The following is a 9,089-nucleotide window of genomic DNA, read 5'->3' as shown; positions in this document are numbered from 1 at the left end:
GGAAATTGTTTTCCTTCACTTCCTTTCTCTCTCTACTCCTGTGAATACAGACATGGCAGGAAGCCAGGCTTGGCCATGCAGATGAGGACAACACTGTTGGGAAGGCAGAGCAACAAGATAGAAGGAACCTAGGTCCAGGCTGGCCAGCCTGTCAGCCAGGACCACTCACCCTAAGGCTGTTACATGGTGAGAGATAAACATGAATCTTACGGAAGCCACACATTTTGGGGTTTCTGCCCTGGGGGATTAGCTTGCCCTGGGCTCCGGGGCAAGGCAGCCTCTGATTAAGACAGGAGAGCCCACGAAGGGTCCGCAGGAGCTGATGGAGCCCAGGAAACCATTCACATGACTGGCCGGCCGGCTGTGAAGGAGACTTCTAAGGAAAAGCAGGTGTCCTCCGGGGTGAGTGAGCTCTGCCAGAGCCGGGCTGCAGGGCAAAGTGCAGACTGAGACCAGGTGTGGGAAGAGGCAAGAAAAGCAGGCTGGCTCCCCTAGAAGAAAGAGGACCTCTACAGGGGGAGGGGGCAGTTTCTCTTCTGCCTGGAGGAAAGGCCCTGGGGGGGGGGGGTGACAGTGAGCAGGGGGCAAGGCTCAGCTTGGACCACGAGTGGCTGGAGTGGCTGCAGGCATGGAGGCTGCCAACCAGGGTCTGGGAGAGACGGCGAGGCAGCTAGCAGATCCACAACCTGGAGGGAGACGACATTTAAGGTGATGATTACAAGTGGAGAAGCAGAGGGTGTTTTCTCTGGGCTACACATTCGGCTGAAGGGACAGAGCCCAGGGCTGCATGAGCCGGCACAAGGTAGAACTTCTCTCACTCAGTCGTGCAGGCCTGAGCAGTCGGGCTCCGGAACGGTGCTCCCCGGCGCCAGAGTCTGGCCTTTGTCTGACTCGTTGCTTCCCGGCACTCAGAGCTCCGAGTTTTACTTTCCACTTGGTCCAACTGGAACGGCATTTCCCAGCACCCCTTTCCATGTAGGGTCCCGCAAGGGTGGCTGGCAGAGCAGCTGCTTTGAAGACCGGGCAGCAGAAGCAAAGAGATGGCCACTATTCTTTGAAGGGAGTTCTGGTGACAGAGGGACGCGTAAGTGCTGGGTGGGTTCCGGCTTGTCCTCACTGCTTACTTAGCCAGCACCTCTGCTCCAGGGCTGGCCCTGCTGACCACGGTGGCCCCTGGGTGCACCACCAGAGGCCTGGGCCCTGGAGGGGGGCGCCAGCCACCCAGACCTCCCACAGACCTTCCCCGTGGCTGGGCATGGCCGGCTTCTCCACGCCCCAGCCACTCCCTGGCATCCACTTTGATGGTTTTTCACAAGGATTTGTTAATGACCCTTCTCTGATCCCCATCTCCCCACCCTGACCTTCACTTCCTCAGCAACTCCTTCACTTGTACACAGTTTAATTCTCATGATAAATCCCTCGTGCCTCAGCAAGTCAAGACGGCTCTGGGTGCTCCGCATGCTGGCTGGGCTTCCGGCTTCTTTGAGTCTCTCAGTTCTCACTCAGTCGTCTAATTTGTTGCTGTCAAAGTCTTTACTCCTGTCATCTCTCCTGTTCTCCTGACTTTATGTGGATTAGCAGGTTTTTATTTTTATATTTTAAGGATTTATGTATTTATTTGAGAGAGAGGGAGAGCACGCGCGAGCGTGGGGGCAGGGGCAGAGGGACAGAATTTTCGAGAAGACTCCCTGCTGAGCGCAGAACCCCATGCCAGGGGCTGAGATGACCCTGAGATCATGACCTGAGCCGAAATCAAGAGTCAGCCACCCAGGTGCCCCTGGACTAACATGTTTTTAAAAACACTTCTTTATTGTAGTTTTAATGAGGTTTCAGTGGGGTGGGAAAGTTTGGCGTGTTTGGTCAATCCAGCGTTGTAATCCGGAGGTCTTCTCACTACTGAGGTCTTCGCAGGGACCGTTCACAGCTTCCTACCAGGATCTGTGACTCAGCACATGAACCCCTCCTCCAAACCCCCTCCAACCCACTTTGCCAGCCTGCCCTTCTTAGAGACACTGCTCTGGGAAGTTTTTTGGACATCTGGCTGCGTTAGGTGCCCCTCCTGGGGGTTCCAAGGTGCCCCTCCACTTTCCCCCAATCCTATACTGACCTCAGTATGGTAATTGTCTTTGTGACCCAGACGCCTGGGACAGTGCCTGGCACATGGGGGAGGCCAGTACAAGCTTTGTCAGTGAATGAATGAAATAGATACCCATTTTGCTGACCCTTTTGCTTTGTTTGCATAAAAGGAAACAGGGGAAGATGACTTACTTACCTAAAAAGGAAGAGGATCTGGCATGGAGGTGGGAGAGAGGAGACAGCTACAATTTATTTATTTATTTATTTATTTATTTATTTATTTATTTATTTATTTATTTATTTTGACAGCTACAATTTAAAGGAGCCAAATAAAATGTTGTTCTTGAAAGAAAGAAGAGCTTTGGTAGATGACCATATTATTCCCAGTTTAGCTTTAAAAAGAGCCCTGAGAAAACGAATCTACCTTGCCAAAAGTCAGGGTGGTGGTTATGCGGAGCGGTGGTGGGGTGGTGGGGTGGTGGAGTGTATAGGCGGTAACTGGAGGGGAACGAGGGGACCTTTTGGGGTGCTGGTAATGTTCTGTTTCTTAGTCTGGGTGCTACTTTCATGGGTGTGGTCAATAGGTAAAAATACATTAAGTTGTACACTTACAATTTTACAATTTTTTGCAGTATGTTACATTTCAAAAAAGGTTTACAAAATATAATTTTTAAAAGATTTTTTAAAGGTTTTATTTATTTAAGTAATCTTTACACCCAATGTAGGGCTTGAACTCACGACCCCAAGATCAAGAGTCACATGATCTTCTGACCGAGCCAGTCAGGTGCCCCAAAATATAATTTTTTAAAAAACAAACAACAACCCAGCCCTCAACTTCTTCCTCCAGAATAACGTCACCTCTACCATATCATCCTCTTCCATCTTTCCAGTTATTTAAACCCACAAACAGATGGGTGTTTTCCCCATAGCTCCTTGAGATCAGATTAATTAAATATGTGTTGAATGCAGGTATTTTAAAAGGTTGAATCATTTTTAAAACTCTCAGCATGTACAACAGGAATCGAAGTGCTAATTATGCAAACGTGGGAGTTGTTGGAGCGCATATAGGAGTTGTCCCTATTTCCCCCCAGGTTTAAAAGGTGCCTTTCAAGTGGTCATGGTAATAATGGCAGGAGTATGAGTAGTTCTTGGAGACTGAAATAGATCTCTTAGAGAGATCCAGGATACAGATGTCTGGAGCCTGGCCCCAGAATTTGAAATTATAACTATGGAATTTTATACACATACATAGCTCCACTGAGTGCTTCCTGGATGCAAATCTTTCTAAATCTCTCAATCTCCTGACTGTCCATCTTCTTTGTGCCAATTGGTTAGGTCACTCAACTCTGTGGCAGCTGGGAAAATGCTAGATGCCTAGTGGGGGTCCGGAGAATATTGACATACCAACCCCCTAGTGATCCTCAGTCCACAAATCACCCTGAGGAAACACTGCCTGGAATCATTTGAGTCCCTTGGATTTCTGAGTTGGGCTGAAGTAAGGATTGCTTTCATGGTGTCTTCCCAACTGAAATACAATTGGTTTTCTTGCAACAATACTCGTTTGTCTTGGACAAATAGGTAGAAAAAAGCCACACCATGAGAAAGTTGAACATCACAAGGTTAATTTCATAGTCTTAATCCAGTTCATCAAATATCTACTGAGGGCTGGCTGTATGCCAAGCACTGTGCTAAGGACTGTGGACAGAACGCTCTGCCTCTAGAGTCTCCACACTAGAAGGGTGTAGGGGCCGCCATTTGGTTGGAAGCCAGCGGCGGGAGCTTGTCCAATGAGCACAGAGTTTTTAGGGAGATTAGATGTTTGAGGTGGTTCTGGGGGGCTTGTGAAGTTTAAGGGAGGCTTTGCCACCCCTTCCTGCAGCTATTGGAGCTGAAAAGAGGCAGTTCTTCCTCTCAGTCTAAAGAGAAGCAAATCCAGATAAGCTCAATATAATATGGTAAATGCTGGAAAAGATGAACAAGAGAGTGCTCTGTAGATCAGGAGAGTAATAGTCAACTAGCATGGGAAGTGGGGAGGAGTTCTTAATGCTGAGGATACTGGAAATAAGTCCTGTTTGCCAGGTTTTCTGAACCCAAAGGTCAAAATATATGATCTGAAAAGTAGTCACTTTCTCATCTGCCTATTTATTTGCATTAAAAATCTTATACGAGTATAATAACAAAATGACATTTAGTTATACGTGTAATACATTACTTTTATTAAAAAGGGTAAAATTCCAAGAAATCAGAACTGTCCCCCTGAATCTGGGATAGGTGTTGATGTTTTATATATATATATATATATATATATATATATATATATATATATATATATTGGTCAACTAAGGATTCATTATTATGCTTGCATAAAAACATGTTTTTATAAAGTGTTTTCTTCTTTGTCTTTTATTATATTTTTCCCTAAATGTATTATTGAGGTACTAGTGTAGGATTATATATAACACTAATGCATATTATTATATGCCCTACATGAGACAGATGTCTCCATCAGATTATTCTAACATCTCATCATGTTCTCCTGAAGGACATCAATTAATTCTGAGGTAGATACGAATTTTACCCCAAGCTCAAATAACTGTTGAAAGCCTTTGAATGTAATGTGAATAGCTTTATTCCATGCCTCTCTCAGAGTGTAATAATCACTGCCCCTCACAATCTACCCAGCACTCAGGTTAGCGAACTTTCTTTATAAAGATTTATTTATTTATTTGACAGAAAGAGAGAGAGAGAGAGAGAGCACAAGCAGGGGGAGCGTCAGGCACAGGCGGAGGGAGAAGCAGCCTCTACAGGGAACATGGTGCGGGGCTTGATCCCAGGACCTTGAGATTATGACCTGAGTTAAAGGCAGATGCTTAACCCACTGAGCCACCCAGGCGCCCCTAGAGAACTTTCTTTATAGACGAGTACAAGAAGATGTTTCATAATTTACTTCTGAATAAGCCAGGCCTTCTGGTGGCTTCTTCCCCACACTGCATACTCTTGGCCTCCTGTTGGCTCTCAGCAGAATTGCTTTGCCTGATTTGCACTTTGAGGCAGTGCCATCGGCCTTTATTGAGAATCATTCCAGGGAGGAGCCCTGCGAGCATAGGTCTGCTCTACGGGTGTTACTGAGACCATTCTTCCGTGTGTTCCATATCCTGCGTCCTCTCCATGAAGACTCTCAGAAGGAATTTCTGATCTCAGTTACAGGAATAAAGGTCCTTTTAATTCATTCAGTAAAGCGCCCGGCTAGCTCAGTCGGTAGAGCATGAGACTCTTAATTCATTCAGTAAACATTAACTGCAGGCCACGTGAGAGGTGCTGGGGTATACTCATAAATGAAATACAGTCTGGTAGAGAAGACAGGCATCAAATAACGAATTACGCCATCAATTGTTATAGTTTTGATAAATGCGACCAAGGAAAAATAGTGTGTGTGTGTGTGTGGGGGGGGGCACTTAGGGGTGCCAATAAGGGGCTTTAAGGGGTCAGCGAAAGGTTATTTGAGGAAGTGATATTTCTCCTGAGCAACTACTGTACGGTTTTCTGTGAATCATATTGACCCTTCTCACTTTGGCTGCTGGGAAGTTAAAATTTGTGACTAACCTCTAGAAACCTTATAGGATTAGGGATCTACTTGAATTTCTAGATTTATTTATTTGCAGGGGAAAGCTATTTTCCAAATGTGCACTATGTGCCGGGACCAGCTAGGCACTGAGCACACATCAGTAAATCAGATAAACAGGCCCCACACCTCACGAGCTTAGAGATAAGGGGGAGATCTGGACAAGGAAGTGAGCCGTCAAAACACAACTTGTGAGTGCTGTGCTTGGAGAAGTCCAGGCAGCAATAGAAGAATGGAGGAGAGGTGCTAGCCCCGGAAGGCTGTCCAGGAAAGTTACTTGGGGCAAGTGAAGGCCAAGCTGAAATGGGACATTAGGAGGACAAAGGGAAGGGGGTTTTCCAACAGAGGTCTGTGCAAAGATCCAGATGTGGGAAAGAGAACAAATGGCATGTTTAGGCAACTGGAAGAGTCCAGTGTGGCCAGAGCATGGGGTGGGTCATATGGCTAGAGGAGTAAACTGAGGCCAGTTTGTGCATAGCCCCATTAAATCAAATTGTGGTTTTGACTTTATCCTGAAGGCAGTGGAGTGTCATTGAGGAGAAAAAGTTCCTACCCTAATTTTCGCTTTGTCTCATTTTTTCTCTCATATTTTACACACACACGCACACACACACACAGCTTTAAATCCTCTCTTGTCCAAGTGAGGGTAACCAATTAATTCACTAAAGAAAGCTGGCTCAAGTGAGGCAAATCCAGAACAACACATTTGTACTAAAATAATATATAGTCAATAAGAGAGGATACGGACCGTGCACAGAGTATCTCTTGAAAGACAAACAAGAAACTGGTAATACTGGTTGCTTCTGGGAGGAAAACTAGGCGGCTGGGGAATAGATACATGAGGGAGGTTTTTACTGTGTATTCCTTTTTTTTTTTTTAAAGATTTTATTTATTTATTTGATAGAGAGAGCAAGAGAGCACAAGCAGGGGGAGTGGGAGAAGGAGAAGCAGGCTCCCCGCAGCAGGGAGCCCAACATGGGGCTCGATCCCAGGACCCTGGGATCATGACTTGAGCTGAAGGCAGACGCTTAACCGACTGAGCCACCCAGGCGCCCCTGTGTATTCCCTTTTACCTTCTGAATTTTGTACCATTTACATATTTGTTAAAAACTAAAAAAAAATTTTAATTTTAGTATAAGTAGCCCCCATCTGGGCAAAACATACAAATTTAAATCAGTAGCTGTGGGCTCCTTCCTTCTCCATGGCTCAGCCAGATAATCTATTAGCACACCTGGCCAGGGGTGCGAAAGTGGAGAAAGCCACTCAAAGGAGCCTCAGTGAGGAAACAATTAGCAAGGTCTGGTGGGGGCAGAACAGAAAGGATTCAAAGTGAAACTTCACATGCGCTCTCAGGAGGGCATTCTTACTTTTCACTCCTGGCTTCATCATATGGAATATAGTAATAAGCATGGCATTCCCATCAGAGGGTGGTAGTGGGAATTAAAGTTATTAAAAGGTGAGGGAGAATTATACCTGATAAGGGATCTGAGACATAGAAACGTGAAGTAGTCTCGAAGAGATTACGATCGGGTGGGGAGGAGACGCACAAGCAGGCCTGCAATGTCAGCACCCTGTGATAAATGTCTTAGGGAAGGCAGGGAGCGCCCCACGGGGGGGGGACGTATAGGAGAGGCACCGTCCTGGGTCACGTTCCCTGGGAACAAGGACAGAGATGGGGTTCTTGTGTAAGTGAATAATTGAGAGATGCTCTCAAGTGAAACCTGAAAGGGGAAAGCAGCATAGGGCAGGGGAGGAGCTAGACCAGAGAAGAGGTGTGTAAACCTCTTCGGATCAAGTGTGTAAACTTCGGATCAAATCCGTATTTCTAGTTCTGTGACGCGTATTTTGTTCAGGTATTACACTTTTTGTGCTATGAAGACAGAATTGAGGAGCTGTGACCCTATGGCCCCCAAAGGCTAAAATACTATCAGGCCCTTTTCAGAAAAGTTTGCTGCCCCCTAGTGTAGGCCTCGGCCTGATCTGGTGGGGGCGGTGTGGAGCTCCAGAGCAGGCCCAGCACTGCAGAATTGTCCTACCTGGAGACGAGGTGCCTGTTTGTTCCTGCCGGGACTTTCATGCTTAGAAGAGCCCCAAACCTGGAGTTCAGGAGACAGGTCCGGGCTGGAAATATCAATTTGGGAGTCGTCAGAATATAGATGGTACTCAAAGTCTGGATGAGATCATGTAGAGAATGATTATAGATGCAGAAGGGATCTTTTGAGCCCTGGGGCATACCAATGTTTACAGGTCACGAACAGGAACGGCTCCAGAAAAGGGCACCCAGAAGGAGAGGCCTGGGAAAGAGGAGAAAAAGAGAGAAAATGGTTTCCTAGAAGCCCAGGAAAGAACACGCTTTAAGGAGGGAGTGACTAGCTGTGACAAATGCTGTTAGGAAAATGCTGTAGTCAGTTTAGGAGCAGGACCTGGGGCCAGCATGGCTGCCCTCACAAGCCCACAGGGAGTCCGTGAGCTCAGGGTTGGGGAGAGGGGCAGTGCAAACAATGCAAATACGCACACGCGCACTCACACCACGCACGTATGGCCACACTGGCATCTTTATCCGGGCCGTGTGAGACTAGGCTGGGATACAGAGGTCTGGGAACAGAGGCTAATTTTCGACAAGCACAGGTTCAGTGCAATTACGTGAGCAATATCCTGATCAGAATGAGTTCCAGAGAGAGGGAGGGAATTGGAGACAAGTGCAAACAGCACTTTCTAGGAGCTGTGTTGAAAAGGACACAGAGAAATGAGGGGTAGCCAGAGAATCATGTACAGTCAAGAGAGATCAAGAAATGATCTGGTAGAGAGGGGGAGAACTGCTGATGCACGAGGGGAGAATTACCAGAGTGACATTCTTGAGTTGATGAGAAGATACGGCGCTTGAAACAATGAGGATAGTTTGTCCACAGCACAGGGGAGAAGGCAGAGCTTGTGTGCAGAGATAGAAACAGGCTGATGGATACGACACTGGGAGCTCAAGGAAGTTCTCCTGATGGCTTCTATTTTCTCAGTGAAATAGGAAGCGAGACCACTGCTGAGAAAGAGTATGGGGGAGGAGAAGGCAGAGGTTCGAAGAAAGAGAGGAAAGGGTAAAGTGATCATCCAGAAGACGGAATGGCTCATTCTTGTGTCTCCTACAACATCTCTATTACTTCAGCAAGTATGTTCTCAGTGTCTATCATGTCCCAGCGCTGAGATAAACACCAAATGCTTCTTGAAAGAATGTGTGGCCATAGCACATCTTCAAATACATCCCAAGCCATGTTTTAGATTTGGAGCTGAGTGCAGCTTGGGTAGCTTGGCAGGGTAGGAGCAGTGGTGATCCAGATTTGGAAGCCAGAAGCTCTCTTTGGGCCACTGAAGAAGTCTCCTAACTGGTTTCTTGGAAACC

General features: G+C 46.6%; 1 protein-coding gene across 1 annotated transcript in view; it reads left to right on the top strand.

Moving 5' to 3' along the window:
* Positions 1-279: 279 nt before the first annotated feature.
* CTPS1 (CTP synthase 1) overlaps positions 280-9,089 on the top strand; it is a 41,560-nt gene continuing 32,750 nt past the window's right edge. The window contains exon 1 of the mRNA XM_032431690.1: positions 280-402. The gene's annotated coding sequence lies outside the window, so the exon portion shown is untranslated. The remainder of the gene's footprint in view (positions 403-9,089) is intronic.

This window comes from Phoca vitulina, unplaced genomic scaffold (genome assembly GCF_004348235.1).
Source record: "Phoca vitulina isolate PV1807 unplaced genomic scaffold, GSC_HSeal_1.0 scaffold2, whole genome shotgun sequence".
Classification (NCBI taxonomy): domain Eukaryota; kingdom Metazoa; phylum Chordata; class Mammalia; order Carnivora; family Phocidae; genus Phoca; species Phoca vitulina.
Note: the sequence above shows the minus strand (reverse complement) of the source record. Positions and strands in the feature narration are given on the sequence as shown.